Source organism: Halichoerus grypus, chromosome 12 (genome assembly GCF_964656455.1).
Source record: "Halichoerus grypus chromosome 12, mHalGry1.hap1.1, whole genome shotgun sequence".
NCBI classification, from domain to species: domain Eukaryota; kingdom Metazoa; phylum Chordata; class Mammalia; order Carnivora; family Phocidae; genus Halichoerus; species Halichoerus grypus.
In genome coordinates, this window is record NC_135723.1 from 26897117 (window position 1) to 26914124 (window position 17008).

The window sequence follows — 17008 nt, forward strand, 5'->3', positions numbered from 1 at the left end:
GTAGAGTAGTGGTCATAGGGGAGTGTGTATCCCCTGGGGTCTGTCCCAACTCTTTGGAACTTGGTTTCTGCCCTTTAATCAGTCAGAAAGCACCTCTTCCCTGCTCATATATAATTAACTGCCTCATATTCTCAGGTATAGCAGTAGGACTCCAGGCAGCTTCATCAGCCATCCTCAGCTTCTATGCTCCACTGTGTTTCTGCATCTCCTGTATTCTAGACCTCTCCCAGAGCTATTTTTGTTGTGAGATAGTTGCTTATTCCTTGTTGTTGTTGTTTCTGTTGGGTGGGGTTGGGGGAAGGCAAGTACTGGAATCTCCTAGTCTGCTATCTTGAGGATTTCACCTATTAGCTTTTCCTTCTTTATTATCTGTACTCTCCCTCTCCAATAATAAGAAACCTTGTTCCCACAATCCACTGTTTATCTTTATATATTTTTTTAACTTATAAATTCCTTTTTGTCTTTAGCCCTACAATTTTCAGTCAAACATTTTCCTAGGTTAGTTAAGTCTATTTTTTTCCCCACCTCCCCTTCAGTGTGGTCATGTCATATATTGGTAATGTAATTTATTTCATTTGTCACATTCTGCATTCCATTATGGGCATCCCCCAGCATCTTGGCTGATAATCCTTTCTCTTTTTCAAACATTTCATGCATTAAATTGAACTCTTTGTGGTGTATAGTTTTATGAGTTTTAACAAATGCATATTCATTTATCCACCATTGTAATATAATAGAACAATACCCTTGTATGTCCTGTTTGTAGTTAACTTCCCACTCCACTTGAGTAACCACTAGCAACTACTGATCTGTTTCCCATCTTGATTGTATTGCCTTTTCCAGAAGTTCATATAAATGGAATCATTTAATAGGTAGGCTTTTCTGTCTGGCTTTTTCTACTTAGCAAAATGCATTTAAGAAGCATCCATATAACATAAAATAATACTTCCATTTCTTTTTATTTCTATACCATATTACATTATTTGTTTCTCCAATCCCCTGTTGGAAGACAACTTAGATTGCTTCTAGTTTTAGCTATTATGAATAAAACTGCTTTAAGAAGGTTTTGTGTGCGACTATAAGTTTTCATATAACCTGGGTGAATACCTAGAAGTGTAATTGCTAGATCATATGATAAGTCGATAAATTTATTTAAAAAACTGCCAAACTGTCCTCCAAAGTGTCTGAACCATTTTGAATTCTCTAGGCAATAAATATCCCACATCCAAGCCCACATTAGCGTGACAACTTTATATATATATATATAATTTTAGTTAATACAGGTGTAGTGGCATTTCATTGTTTTGATTTACACTTCCCTAGTTACAAATGATATTGAGCATCATTTCATGTACTATCCAGCTGTTTATCTTTGGTAAAGTTATGTTCATATCTTTTGTCCATATATTATTGGGTTGTTTGTTTTATTAGGATTGAATTCTGAGGTGTTTTTTTTATATGTTCTGGATCAAACCCTTTATTGAATAAGTGATTTTCAAATACTTTTCACAGTCTGATTTGTCTTTTTATTCCTTTAGTGTCCTTTGCAGAGCCTTTTTTTTTATAATGTCCAATTATTGGCAATTTCTTTCATAGATTTTGCTTTTGGTGCTGTCTCTAAAAATTGTCAAAGCCAAGGCAATATAGATCTTCTCCTACATTTTCTTAGACATTTTATAGTTGTAGATCTTAGATTTTGGTCTATGATAGTTCCTTGTATAGGATGTGAGCTGGATGTTGGGGCTTAGCATGTTTTTTGGCATATTGATGTCCAATTTCTCCAGTCTTATTTGTTGAAAACACTAAACTTTGTCTGCTAAATTACCTTTGAATTTTTGTTGAAAACTGTTGACAATATTGCAAGAATAATCCTATTCTTGGGATTTTCTATTGGATGCATTGATTTATGTGTCTTTCTTCCAGTACTACATTATCCTGATAACTGAAGTGTTAGAGTAAATCTTGAAATAGGAAAATGTGAGTTTTTCAACTTTATTCTTCTTTTATAGAATTGTGTGTATAATCTAGTTCCTTTGCCTTTCCATATAAATTTTAGAATTAGCTAGTCAGTATCTAGTAAGTGCTTGTTGAATTCTTCATTGGACTTGTATCAAATCTATTAATCAAATTGGAAAGAACATTTTAACAATATTCAGATTTCTAATTCATGGATGTGACTTTTTTTTCAAGTTATTTGGATTTCTTTATTTCCTTTAATCAGTGAGTTAAAGTTTTCTACACATATATCATGGGCAAATTTGATAGATTTATACCTATGTATTTCATTCTTTGGTTGTTACTGTAAATGGTATTTTTTTTTAAAGATTTTATTTATTTATTTGAGAGAGAGAGAATGAGAGACAGAGAGCATGAGAGGGAGGAGGGTCAGAGGGAGAAGCAGACTCCCTGCTGGCAGGGAGCCCGATGCGGGACTCGATCCCAGGACTCCAGGATCATGACCTGAGCCGAAGGCAGTCGCTTAACCAACTGAGCCACCCAGGCACCCCTGTAAATGGTATTTTTAACTTTACATTCCATTAATTAATTTCCATATATCAGAATATAACTGATTTTTGTAAATTGATCTTATATTTTGGAACCTTACTTAAACTCATTATTTCCAGAAAAAAAATTATAAATTCATTGGGATTTGCTACATAGAAAATTATGTCATTTAATAAAGACAGTTTTACTTTTCCTTTCCAATTTGTGTACTTTGTATTTTTCTTGCTGTATTTGTTAGGACTTACAGTGTAATACTGAATAATACTGGTGAAAGAGGACATTCTTATTTGTGTAAGATATTAGAATGAAACCATTCAGTCTTTCATGATTAGGTAAAATGCTAGCTACAGACTCATAAATACTCTGCATTAAACATTAGGTTAAAGATTTTTTCTATACCAGTTTGCTGAGAGTTTGTTATCATGAATGGATATTGCTTTTTGTCAAATGCTTTTTCTACATCTGTTGATATGGTTAAATGGTTTATTCTATTTAGTCTGTTAATGTGGTCAAATCCATTGATGAAGTTTTCAGTATTGAGCCAGCCTTGCATTCTCAGGATAAACTCCACTTGGATATTATGTGTTACCTTTTTTATATATCACTGGATTAGATTTGCTATTAGATTTTTTTTTTTTTTTCGGGATTTTTGTGCCTATATTCATGAGAGATAACGGTTTGTACTTAAAATGTCTTTGTCTAGTTTTGATAATATGCTAGAGTCAAAAAAGGTGGCAAGTGTTCTTTTTGATTCTGCTTTCTGGAAGTGATCATGTAGTTCTACTAGTACCTATACTATGTAGTTCTGCCATTATAAATAGCTGGCATTATTTATTTTTAAATGTTAAGTAGAATTCACTATTGAAATCATTTGGTCTTCGAGTCAGTTAAAACATAAAATTTTCGGAGGGGGAGGAGCAAGATGGCAGAGGAGTAGGAGACCTAAATTTCATCTGGTCCCAGGAATTCAGCTAGATAGGGATTAAACCATTCTGAACACCTACGAACTCAACAGGAGATCGAAGAAAAGAATAGCAGCAACTCTCTGAACAGAAAAGCGACGACTTTCTGGAAGAGTCATATTCTATCCCTTCATAGTAGTTAACCTTATTTTTGGCATATATATAAGTTGTTCTCTCTTTAAAATTTTAGGATACAGTTTCTTCTAACAGACCAAAATATACCCTAAATCTCTAGTGTATGGCTTTGTTCTAGTCTCCTGCCTGATCACATTCTCTCCCTTTTTTTTTTAAAATTTCTCTTCTTTCTTTTTTCAACCAATTTCTTTTTTTTTATTTTTTTTTAAAGATTTTATTTATTTATTTGACAGAAACACAGCGAGAGAGGGAACACAAGCAAAGGGAGTGGCAGAGGGAGGGGGAGAAGCAGGCTTCCCACTGAGCAGGGGGGCCAATGCGGGGCTCGATCCCAGGACCCTGAGATCATGACCTGAGCCAAAGGCAGATGCTTAATGACTGAGCCACCCAGGCACCCCTTTTCAACCAACTTCTTATCAATTCCTTTTATAAAATCTTTTATAAGTTTCTTTACAGTCATATTCCATCCCTTCATTGTATTTACCCTTATTTTTGTACATATATAAGTCTTTCTTTCTTTAAAATTTTGGGAGGAAGTTTCTTCTAACAGACCAAAATACGCCCAAAATCTAGTGTGTGGCACTGATCTATTCACCAGCCTGATCATATTTGATCATATTCTTTTTTTTTATCTTTTTCTTTTTTTCTTTTTTCTTTCTTTCCCTTTCTTTTCCCCTGGTTTTTGGTCTCTTCTGATTTGTGTGGTGTATATTGTTAAACAAAGAGAGAGCCTAAAAGTAACATAGACCAGAAAGAAACAGAGACAATATACAGTAACAGTCACCTTACAGGCAATACAGTGACACTAAATTCATATTCATTCACATAAATTCAGATTCAATAAAAAAACAAGACCCATCAATATGCTGTCTGCAAGAGACTCATTTTAGACCCAAAGACACCTCCAGATTGAAAGTGAGGGGATGGAAAACCATTTACCATGCTAATGGACACCAAAAGAAAGCCAGGGAGGCAATCCTTATACCAGACAAATTAGATTTTAAACCAAAGACTGTAATAAGAGATGAGGAAGGACACTATATCATTCTTAAAGGGTCTATCCAACAAGAAGATCTAACAATTGTAAATATCTATGCCCTAACATGGGAGCAGCCAATTATATAAGCCATTTAATAACAAAAGCAAAGAAACACATTGACAACAATACAGTAATAGTGGGGAACTTTAACACCCCCTTCACTGAAATGGACAGATCATCTAAGCAGAAGATCAACAAGGAAATAAAGACTTTGAATGACACACTGGACCAAATGGACTTCACAGATATATTCAGAGCATTCCATCCCAAAGCAACAGAATACACATTCTTCTCTAGTGTCCATGGAACAATCTCCAGAAGAGATCACATCCTAGGTTATAAATCAGGTCTCAACCAGTACCAAAAGATTGGGATCATTCCCTGCATATTTTCAGTCCACAATGCTTTGAAACTAGAACTCAATCACAAGAGGAAAGTCGGAAAGAACTCAAATACATGGAGGCTAAAGAGCATCGTACTAAAGAATGAATGGGTCAGGGGCGCCTGGGTGGCTCAGTCGTTAAGCGTCTGCCTTCGGCTCAGGTCATGATCCCAGGATCCTGGGATCGAGCCCCGCATCGGGCTCCCTGCTCAGTGGGAAGCCTGCTTCTCCCTCTCCCGTTCCCCCTGCTTGTGTTCCCTCTCTCGCTGTGTCTCTCTCTGTCAAATAAATAAAATCTTTAAAAAAAAAAAAAAAAAAAGAATGAATGGGTCAACCAGGAAATTAAAGAAGAATTAAAAAATTTCATGGAAACCAATGAAAATGAAAACACAACTGTTCAAAATCTTTGGGATGCAGCAAAGGCAGTCCTAAGAGGAAAGTATATAGCAATACAAGCCTTTCTCAAGAAACAAGAAAGGTCTCAAAATACACAACCTAATCCTACACCTAAAGGAGCTGGAGAAAGAACAGCAAATAAAGCCTAAACCCAGCAGGAGAAGAGAAATAATAAAGATCAGAGCAGAAATCAATGAAATAGAAACCAAAAGAACGGTAGAACAGATCAACACAACCAGGAGCTGGTTCTTTGAAAGAATTAACAAGATTGATAAACCCCTGGCCAGACTTATCAAAAAGAAAAGAGAAATGACCCAAATAAATAACATCATGAATGAAAGAGGAGAGATCACAACCAACACCAAAGAAATACAAACAATTATAAGAACATATTATAAGCAACTCTATGCCAGCAAATTAGATAACCTGGAAGAAATGGATGCATTCCTAGAGATGTATCAACTACCAAAACTGAACCAGGAAGAAACAGAAAACCTGAACAGACCTATAACCACTAAGGAAATTGAAGCAGTCATCAAAAATCTCCCAACAAACAAGAGCCCAGGGCCAGATGGCTTCCCAGGGGAATTCTACCAAACATTTCAAGAAGAACTAATACCTATTCTTCTGAAACTGTTCCAAAAAACAGAAATGGAGGGAAAATTTCCAAACTCGTTTTATGAGGCCACCATTACCTTGATCCCCAAACCAGAAAAAGACCCCATCAAAAAGGAGAATTACAGACCAATATCCCTGATGAACATGGATGCAAAAATTCTCACCAAAATACTAGCCAATAGGATCCAACAGTACATTAAAAGGATTATCCACCACGACCAAGTGGGATTTATCCCTGGGCTGCAAGGTTGGTTCAACATCCGCAAATCAATCAATGTGATATAATACATTAATAAAAGAAAGAACAAGAACCAGATGATCCTCTCAATAGATGCAGAAAAAGCATTTGACAAAGTACAGCATCCTTTGTTGATTAAAACTCTTCAGAGTGTAGGGATAGAGGGTACATATCTCAATATCATAAAAGCCATCTATGAAAAACCCACAGCGAATATCATTTGCAATGGGGAAAAACTGAGAGCTTTCCCCCTAAGGTCAGGAACACGGCAGGGATGTCCACTATCACCATTGCTCTTCAACATAGTACTAGAAGTCCTAGCCACAGCAATCAGACAACAAAAAGAAATCAAAGGCATCCAAATTGGCAAAGAAGAAGTCAAACTCTCACTCTTTGCAGATGATATGATACTTTATGTGGAAAACCCAAAAGGCTCCACCCCAAAACTGCTAGAACTCATACAGGAATTCAATAAAATGGCAGGATATAAAATCAATGCACAGAAATCAGTGGCATTCCTATACACCACCGCCAAGACAGAAGAAAGAGAAATGAAGGAGTCGATCCCATTTACAATTGCACCCAAAACCGTAAGATACCTAGGAATAAATCTAACCAAAGAGGCAAAGAATCTGTACTCAGAAAACTATGAAATACTCATGAAAGAAATTGAGGAAGACACAAAGAAATGGAAAAACGTTCCATGGTCATGGATTGGAAGAACAAATATTGTGAAGATGTCAATGCTACCTAGAGCAATCTACACATTCAATGCAATCCCTATCAAAATACCATCCACTTTTTTCAAAGAAATGGAACAAATAATCCTAAAATTTGTATGGAACCAGAAAAGACCCCGAATAGAAGAGGAATGTTGAAAAAGAAAAGCAAAGCTGGTGGCATCACAATTCCGGACTTCCAGCTCGATTACAAAGCTGTCATCATCAAGACAGTATGGGACTGGCACAAAAACAGACACATAGATCAATGGAACAAAATAGAGAGCCCTGAAATGGACCCTCAACTCTATAGTCAACTAATCTTTGACAAAGCAGGAAAAAATGTCCCATGGAAAAAAGACCAACTCTTCAACAAATGGTGTTGGGAAAATTGGACAGCCACATGCAGAAGAATGAAACTGGGCCATTTCCTTACACCACACACAAAAATAGACTCAAAATGGTCGAAAGACCTAAATGTGAGACTCCTGTCCACATCTCAAAATCCTAAAGGAGAACACAGGCAGCAACCTCTTCGACCTCAGCCGCAGCAACTTCTTCCTAGAAACATCACCAGAGGCAAGGGAAGCAAGGGCAAAAATGAACTATTGGGACTTCGTCAAGATAAAAAGCTTTTGCACAGCAAAAGAAACAGTCAACAAAACCAAAAGACAACCTACAGAATGGGAGAAGATATTTGCAAATGACATATCAGATAAAGGGCTAGTATCCAAAATCTATAAAGAACTTATCAAACTCAACACCCAAAGAACAAAGAATCCAATCAAGAAATGGGCAGAAGAACGAACAGACATTTTTCCAAAGAAGACATCCAAATGGCCAACAGACACATGAAAAAGTGCTCAACATCGCTCGGCATCAGGGAAATCCAAATCAAAACCTCAATGAGATACCACCTCACACTAGTCAGAATGGCTAAAATTAACAAGTCAGGAAATGACAGATGTTGGCAGGGATGCGGAGAAAGGGGAACCCTCCTACACTGTTGGTGGGAATGCAAGCTGGTGCAGCCACTCTGGAAAACAGTATGGAGGTTCCTCAAAAAGTTGAAAATAGAGCTACCTAGCAATTGCACTACTGGGTATTTATCCCAAAGATACAATGTAGAGATCCAAAGGGTTACTTGCACCCCAATGTTTTTAGCAGCAATGTCCACAATAGCCAAACTATGGAAAGAGCCAAGATGTCCATCGACAGATGAATGGATAAAGAAGATGTGGTATATATATATATATATATATATATATATATATATATATACATATACATACATACACACACACACACACACACACACACACACAGAGTGGAATATTATGCAGCCATCAAAAGGAATGAAATCTTGCCATTTGCAACGACATGGATGGAACTAGAGGGTATTATGCTGAGTGAAATAAGTCAATCAGAGAAAGACATGTATCATATGATCTCACTGATATGAGGAATTCTTAATCTCAGGAAGCAAACTGAGGGTTGCTGGAGTGGTGCGGGGTGGGAGGGATGGGGTGGCCGGGTGATAGACATTGGGGAGGGTATGTGCTATGGTGAGTGCTGTGAATTGTGTAAGACTGTTGAATCACAGACCTGTACCTCTGAAACAAATAATACATTGTATGTTAAAAAAAAAGAAGATAGTAGGAAGGGGAAAATGAAGGGGGGGGGAATTGGAGGGGGAGACGAACCATGAGAGACTATGGACTCTGAGAAACAAACTGAGGGTTCTAGAGGGGAAGGGGGTGGGGGGATGGATTAGCCTGGTGATGGGTATTAAAGAGAGCACGTACTGCGTGGAGCACTGGGTGTTATACGCAAACAATGAATCATGGAACACTATATCAAAAACCAATGGTAATGTATGGTGATTAACATAACATAATAAAAAAACTTAAATAAATAAATTTTACATTAAAAAAAGAAATGAAATTATAAGAATAAAAGCATCCTTCAAAAGTTAAAAAAAAAAAACACAAAATTTTAGGGGCACCTGAGTGGTTCAGTCAGTTAAGCATCTGACTCAATTTCAGTTCAGGTCATGATTTCAGGGTCATAAGACTGGGCCCCGTGTCAGGCTCTGTGCTGGGTGTGGAGCCTGCTTAGGACTCTCTCTCTCCCGCTCCTTTTCCCCCTCCACCTCACTTGCTCACTCGCTCTCTCTCTCTCTCAAGAAAAAAAAAAAAGAAAAGAAAAAAAAACTTGTAATTTTAAACTACAAATTTAATTTCTTCAATCAACTTTAACCACAATTTAATAGACATAGAAATATTTGGTTTTACTATTTCTTCTTCAGTAAGTTTTTAGAGTTTGTGTTTTTCAAAGAATTGCTCCATTTCACCTAAGTTATTGAATTTATGGGCATAGATTTTTTTGGTAGTATTTTCTTATCCTTTTAATCAGCAGTGAGATCTCCATTTGATTCTTGATATTGGTAAATTATGTCCCCTCTCTTTCTTTTTGGTTAGCTTGCGTAGAATATAGACTTCAGCTAATAAAACAACTTATAAGAAATATAGGGGGAAATGGCAACAGCTTGTTAGAAATAGGGAATTTTAATATATATTTCTCTCTAATAAAGCAAGAGGATAAATATAGTAAGCCAAAATAATATATTTAAGAAGGAAAATCTAATTGATATACATTAAAGAAAGTATCTTCTTTTCTATAATTTATGAAATAGCCACAAAAAATTGACCATATATTTTTTTTTTTTTAAAGATTTTATTTATTTATTTGACAGAGAGAGACACAGCGAGAGAGGGAACACAAGCAGGGGGAGTGGGAGAGGGAGAAGCAGGCTTCCCGCAGAGCAGGGAGCCCGATGTGGGACTTGATCCCAGGACCCTGGGATCATGACCTGAGCCGAAGGCAGTCGCTTAACCGACTGAACCACCCAGGCGCCCAAAAATTGACCATATATTACTTCGCAAAGGAAACAGCCTAAAAATACAAACTAGTAGCACTACTATAAACAACATTCTCTGATAACACTAAACAAAAAGTAAATATTAATTAATGATAAGTATCATAAACAATTATGGTAGTAAACCATCGTGATAATGTCCTTAATTCAGCAATTAACAGAAACTGGGAGTTTCTGCCTTGTAAAACAAGGCAAAATGAAAGCAAATGAAACTAATTAAGACCTATAATTCCTCTTTGACAAATCACCAATTCAATCAAAATGAATACTGCATGGAACTAACCATTTAAAAATTGATGTGTGCTAGTAAATAGCATAGTTCAACATTATTACTTCTATTTATAATTTTTTTGTTAAAATAGAATGTTACTTGTACACCTTCTTTGGTTTGTAGCATAAATATATCATACCTCATTTAAACTTTTTATAAAATTTTTGATCAAATACACATTATTCTGAGAATGCTTCTAGTTTATTATATAATTTTTACCTTGCTCTGAGGTAATTCTGGAAACATTATGAGAGATAATTTTAAGTTTTGTATTGATAGTTTATCTTAAAAATTCCTGTGTTCTTATTAATATTAGAACAGGAGAATTTGTAACTTATAGAGTTATTAGTACCTTTTTAATGACATGTTTATGACTTTAGATAGTGGAGATCCATGTAGTAATTGGAGATGAAACTACTTCTTTAAGATATAGTAAGTGCATTTAATCCCATACATTGAAAAATGTGGACTTTTAAATATTAAATTCTTTAATAACACTTGGGATCAGAAAGCCACTTTTCCATACATTAAAGCTTTGTATTACATAGTAGATGCTACTGAAGGAAAAAATAAATATCTCAAGCTTACTAGAATTTTATGTCTAAACAGAAATGATGATAGATTAATTTCATGTTTGACACATTTCTAGTGAATTTCCATTCTAATTAAATGGAGGGTTTTTTTGTGGTTTTTTTTTTTTTTTAGTGGCTTATTTTAAAAGGCTACAGAGTATCAACAATAGATCCGTAGTCCTACTAAGAATATGTTTGAAATGGGTGATTTAATGATGTGTAGTTATGACAAATAATCAGGCACTCTTGTCATTAGGCGACTATTAAGATTGAACAAAACATTTGTTTATGCAAAATAGAAATTTAAAGGAATTATGTCGGTTTCATACAAAAATTAGTGACAACAGTCACCTCATATATTTTTTCTCAGACTTCCTTGGGGACTATTTTAATCCTACACATTTGTTCAATTCAAATGCAAATTTGTTGAGTGTCAAAATGCATATTTGTTTCAAGAAACAAAACTTGAATCCTACTTTCCCCTATGACTTTATCTTTCTACAATTATCCACTGAAGAACCCATTGGCTCACTAGCAACATAACATACTTTAATGCCTTTATCTCAATTCCTGCTTAAGTCATTAAGGGTGGTTTCTGTCCTTAACACTTCATTGCAATCACAGTCATTAAGGTCAGTGGTTTGCTGTCTAATATCTATTTTGTTTAATCTCATCAACACCATTAACCTAATGGGTCACTGTTTTAGTCTCCCTCCTCCTTCTTCCTCTTTTTCCTCCGCCCCCTCATTGCATGAGAGTCTCTCCTTCTCTTGTACCTTCCTGATACTGGGCATGAAATCTGCAGTGAAAAAGTAAAAATAATTATTCCATCTGCAGGTAAACTGTGTGTACACTTTGGGAAAAAAAAAAAATTCCAGAGTGTGTAAAAAATAAACTTTTAGATGACTTGAATGTCGATTTTGTATTTTAGTTGAAACAATATGCTTCTCCTAAAATATATCATAAAATGAACATTAGTGATAAATTAACCATATTGCTCAAAGAGTGTAAAATGAATGACTTCTCCTGAAACAAAAATGAATACATACAATACAGTTGCTTTGTTAATTTAAGCATTTTAGAGGTCATTTTTCAAACTGTTTCAGTGGCCTAGAGCCAAATTCTATGCTTCAGGTGAACAAAAATCTATCCTTTCTAAATGAACAGTATGGGCTGGCAGTTTACTTAGAGGGGAGAAATGTTTAATGTATTTTCTTTGCTAAAACTATCAATAATGATATAAACTATAAAATATAAAAAGAACCTCTGTGTAGAATAAGCACTTTCCTTCACCTCTGTGTTAAGATAAATGCAATTTGTACTCACAGAAAACAAAAATTTTAAATGTAGTGCCATGTCACATCCGTCTTAAAAGGTTTACTTATGTCTCAAACATATGGATGAACATCAGAAAAAAAAAATGTCAACTAGATATATGTTTTTAGCAAAAGAAAAAAAAATATGTGTTTTCATTTTCTGGCTTAAAATATTGCTGTTCTGAATGTTTTCTCCCCCCTCCAAAGCACATGAGTATACCATTCATCTAAAATAATACCAGTGAGTTATGAAACTGTAAACTCTCCAGCGTTTCAATAAATTAATAATGGATATGAAATTATGGGATAAATCCACATAGCATCTAGCACACAATTAACTCTTCACAGACTAATAATTTTTAAAACTCTGAAATCAGATTACTTTCCAATAAAACATGTCACAATAATTTACTTTATGATTGCGATTAGGAAAGTAAGATATAATAAAAAGAGATCTCAAGGTTTATTACTCAATATGTAAGGACAAGGGACGTGATTATATCTTTATAGCAGCAAATATAAGAATGCTTGGTAGTTACAGTTGTAGTTCAATAGAATTGATTCAAACAGCACTGTTTGTTGTGGAATCTACAGGAAGGAAATGCATTATTAGAAAAATTATGATTTGTTTTTCTCTTATTTCACTTAGCTTAATACCCTCTAAGGTCCATCTATGTTGTTGCAAATGACAAGATCGCAATATTTTTTATGGATGAGTAATATTCCTGTTTGTGTGTGTCTGAGAAAGAGAGGGAAAGAGACAAAGACACATTCTTTATTCACCTATCTATGAACACTTTGATTCCTTCCATATCTTGGCTATGTAAATGCTGCTGCAATAAACATAGGGATGCATATATATTTTAAAATTCGTGTTTTCCTTTTCTTTGGGTAAAGTCCCAGTGGTTTTCCACAGTGGTTGCACCAATTTGTATTCCCACCAACAGTGCACAAGGGTTCCCTCATCTCCACATCCTTATCTTTTTGATACTAGGCTTTCTGACAGGTGTGAGATGGCATTTCATTGTGATTTTGACTTGCATTTCCCTGATGAATAGTGTTTTTGAGCATCTTTTCATCTGTCTGTTGGCCATCTATATGTCTTTGGGAAAAGGTCTATTCAGGTCCTTTTTTCATGTTTTAATTGGATTATTTGGGGATTTTGGTATTGAGTTGTATAAGTTCTTTATACATCCCCTCATCGGATATAACATTTGCAAATATCTTCTCCCATTCACTAGGTTGCTTTTTTTGTTTTGTTGATGGTTTCCTTTGCTGTGCAAAAGCTTTTTATTTTGGTGTGGTCCCAATAGTTCATTTTTGCTTTTGTTTCCCTTGTCTGAGGAGACATATTCATAAATATGTTAAGGATAATGATGGTTTGAATGTAAAAAAATAAATATACAGAGAACAAACTGGTGGTGGACAAAGGGAGGTGGGCAAGGGAATAGGCAAAGTAGTTAAAAGGGATTAAGAAGTACAAACTTCCAGTTATAAATGAGTCACAGAGATGAGGTACAGCATTGGAAATATAGTCCATAGGATCGTAATAACTTTGTATGGTGACAGATAGTAACTACACTTACCATGCTGAGCATGGAGTAATGTATAGAATTGTCAAATCAATATTGTATACACCTGGAACTAATAAAATATTATATGCCACTTAAACTTCAATTAAAAAAAAAGAAAAATGGATGGAAGAAATGAGGTCAAGGTAGGGGTAAGCTTTGGGCTGTGAAAGGGAGGCCTCAGAAAGACTCAAAAATGGAAAATGTGGGTCAGAGCAGAAGAATAGAGCAGTTGTTACATTGAATTTAAAGAAATATTATATCAGGGTTGGTAAGCTGAATGAAGCTGGTGAATGATGTAAATCTCCCATTTTTCCGATGACCTTCAAGCCTACTTTTTATATATGGATTTCAAAAAGGAAGTAGAGAAATCAAGAAGGAAACTACGTAGCCCAGACTTGCAGCTGCCTTCTGTCTGTGATTGAGTCACTGAGTAGTCAATACCTTCATCTAGAAAATAATTCCTGCCTGGACCAAAATTCCTTGTTTTTTTGTTTTGTTTTGATTTGATTTTTTATAGTTTCTCTAATTCCTTGATGTGTTCTTTCCTATACAACTAAAATATTATTGTTAAAGTTGTTTTAATTTCTTGCCTTAAAAAATAACACTGTTATATATATACTTTTTTATCTCATTTTTTAAAAGATTTTATTTATTAGAGAGAGTGAGTGAGAGAGCATGAGCGGGGGGTAGGGGGGAGGGTGGGGAGGGAAGCAGCCTCCCTACTGAGCAGGGAGCCTGACTCAGGACTCAATCCCAGGACCCTGGGACCATGACCTGAACCAGGTGCCCCCTTTTCATTTCATTTTATTTTTTTCATCATGATAAGCATACTCTTTAATCACCAGCTCTTATTTCATCCATCCCTCCAGCCACCTCCCCTCTTGTAACCATCAGTTTGTTCCCTATGGTTAAGGATCTGTTTTTAGGTTTCTCTGCCTTTTTTTTCCCCTTGCTAATTTGTTTTGTTTCTTAAGTGCCACATATGGGCGATATCATATGATATTTGTCTTTCTCTGACTTATTTCGCTTAGCATTATGTTCTCTAGCTCTATCCAGGTCATTGCAAATGGCAAGATTTCATTCTTTCTTATCACTGAATAATATTCCATTGTCTGTGTGCATACACACACACATATACCACATCTTTATCCATTCATCAGTCGATGGACACATGGACTGCTGCCATAGTTTGGATATTGTAAATAATGCAGTAAACATAAAGGTGCCCTTTGAATTAGTGTTTTTGTGGTTTTTTGGGGGGTAAATACCCAGTAATGTAATTCCTGGATCATAGGGTAGTTCCATTTTTAATTTTTTTAGGAACCTCCACACTGTTTTCCACAGTGGCTGCACCAATTTACATTCCTACCAACAGTATATGAGGGTCCCTTTCTCCCTATATCCTCCCCAACACTTGTTGTTTCTTGACTTTTTGATTTTAGCCATTCTGACATGTTTGAGGTGGAATCTCATTTTGATTTGCATTTCCCTGGTGATACATGATGTCGAATATCTTTTCTTGTGTCTGTTGGCCATCTGGATGTCTTCTTGGGAGAAATGTCCGTTCATGACTTCTGCCTATTTTTAATTGGATTATTTGGGTTTTGGGGTATTGAGTTGTATCATCCAGTTTGAGTTTATTTTCGTGTATGGTGAAAGAAAGTGGTTCAGTTTCATTCTTTTGCATGTGGCTGTCCACTTTTCCCAACACCATTTCTTTAAGAGACTTTTCCCCATTGCATCTTCTTTCCTCCTTTGTTAAAGATGAATTGATCATATAGTGGTGGGTTTATTTCTGGGTTTTCTGTTCTATTCTATTGATCTATGTGTCTATTTTTATGCCAGTATCATACTGTTTTAATCACTACAGCTTTGTAATATAACTTGAAATCTGGAATTGTGATACCTCCAGTTTTGTTTTTATTTTTCAAGATTTCTTTGGCTATTTGAGGTCCTTTGTGGTTCCATACAAATTTTAGGATTGTTTGCTCTAGTTCCGTGAAAAATGTTGTTCATATTTTGATAGGGATTGCACTGAATGTGTAGATTGTTTTGGGTAGTATACACATTTTAACAGTATTTGTTCTTCCAACCCATGAACATGGAATGTCTTTCCATTTCTATGCATTGACTTCAGTTTCTTTCATCAGTGTTTTATAGTTTTCAGAGTACAGGTCTTTAACCTCTTTGGTTAAGTTTATTCCTAAATATTTTATTGTTTTTGGTGCAATTGTAAGTGGAATTTTTTTTAAAGATTTTGTTTATTTGACAGAGAGAGACACAGCAAGAGAGGGAACACAAGCAGGGCGAGTGGGAGAGGGAGAAGCAGGCTTCCCGCTGAGCAGGGAGCCAACGCGGGGCTCAGTCCCAGGACCCCTGGGATCATGACCTGAGCCAAAGGCAGACAGTTAATGACCGAGCCACTCAGGCACCCTGGGATTTTTTTTTTTAATTTAACTTTCTGCTGCTTCCTTAATGGTGTAGAGGAATACAACAGTTTTCTATACATTGATTTTCGTATCCTGCAATCTTACAGAACTCACTTCTCACTTCTAGAATTTTTTGGTGGAGTCTTTAGGGTTTAATGTATATATTATCATGTCATCTGTAAATAGTGAGGAATTTACTTCTTCCTTGCCAATTTGGATGCCGCTTATTTCTTTATATTGTCTACTTGCTATGGGTAGTACTTCTAGCACTATATTGAGTATAAGTGGTGAGAGGGGCACCTGGGTAGCACAGTTGGTTAAGCTTCTGCCTACAGCTCAGGTCATGATATCTGGGTCCTGGGATTGAGCCCCACTTCAGGCTCCCTGCTCAGCCTCTCCCTCTGCCTCTGCTCGTATTTGCTCTCTCTCTCTCTCCCTCAAATAAATAAAGTCTTTTTTAAAAATAAAAAATAAATAAAAGTGGTGAGAGTAGACATCTTTGTCTTGTTCCTGACCTTAGGGGAAAAGTTATCAGTTTTTCATCATCAAGTATAATGTTGGCTGTGGGTTTTTCATATAAGGCCTTTATTGTGTTGAGGTATGTTCCCTCTAGACTTACTTTGCAGAGGGTTTTTATTATGAATGGATGTTGTACTTTAGCAAATGCTTTTTCTGTATGTATTAAAATGATCATACAGTTTTTATTCTTTCTCTTATTGATGTAACATATTACATTGATTGTTTTGCAAATGTTGAAACACCCTTGCATCCTGGAAATAAATTGAACTTGATCATGGTGTATGATTTTTTTAATGTAATTTTGGATTCAGTTTGCTAATATTTTGTTGAGGATTTTTGCATCTATATTCATGAGAGATATTGGCCTCTAGTTCTCATTTTTAGTGGTGTCTTTG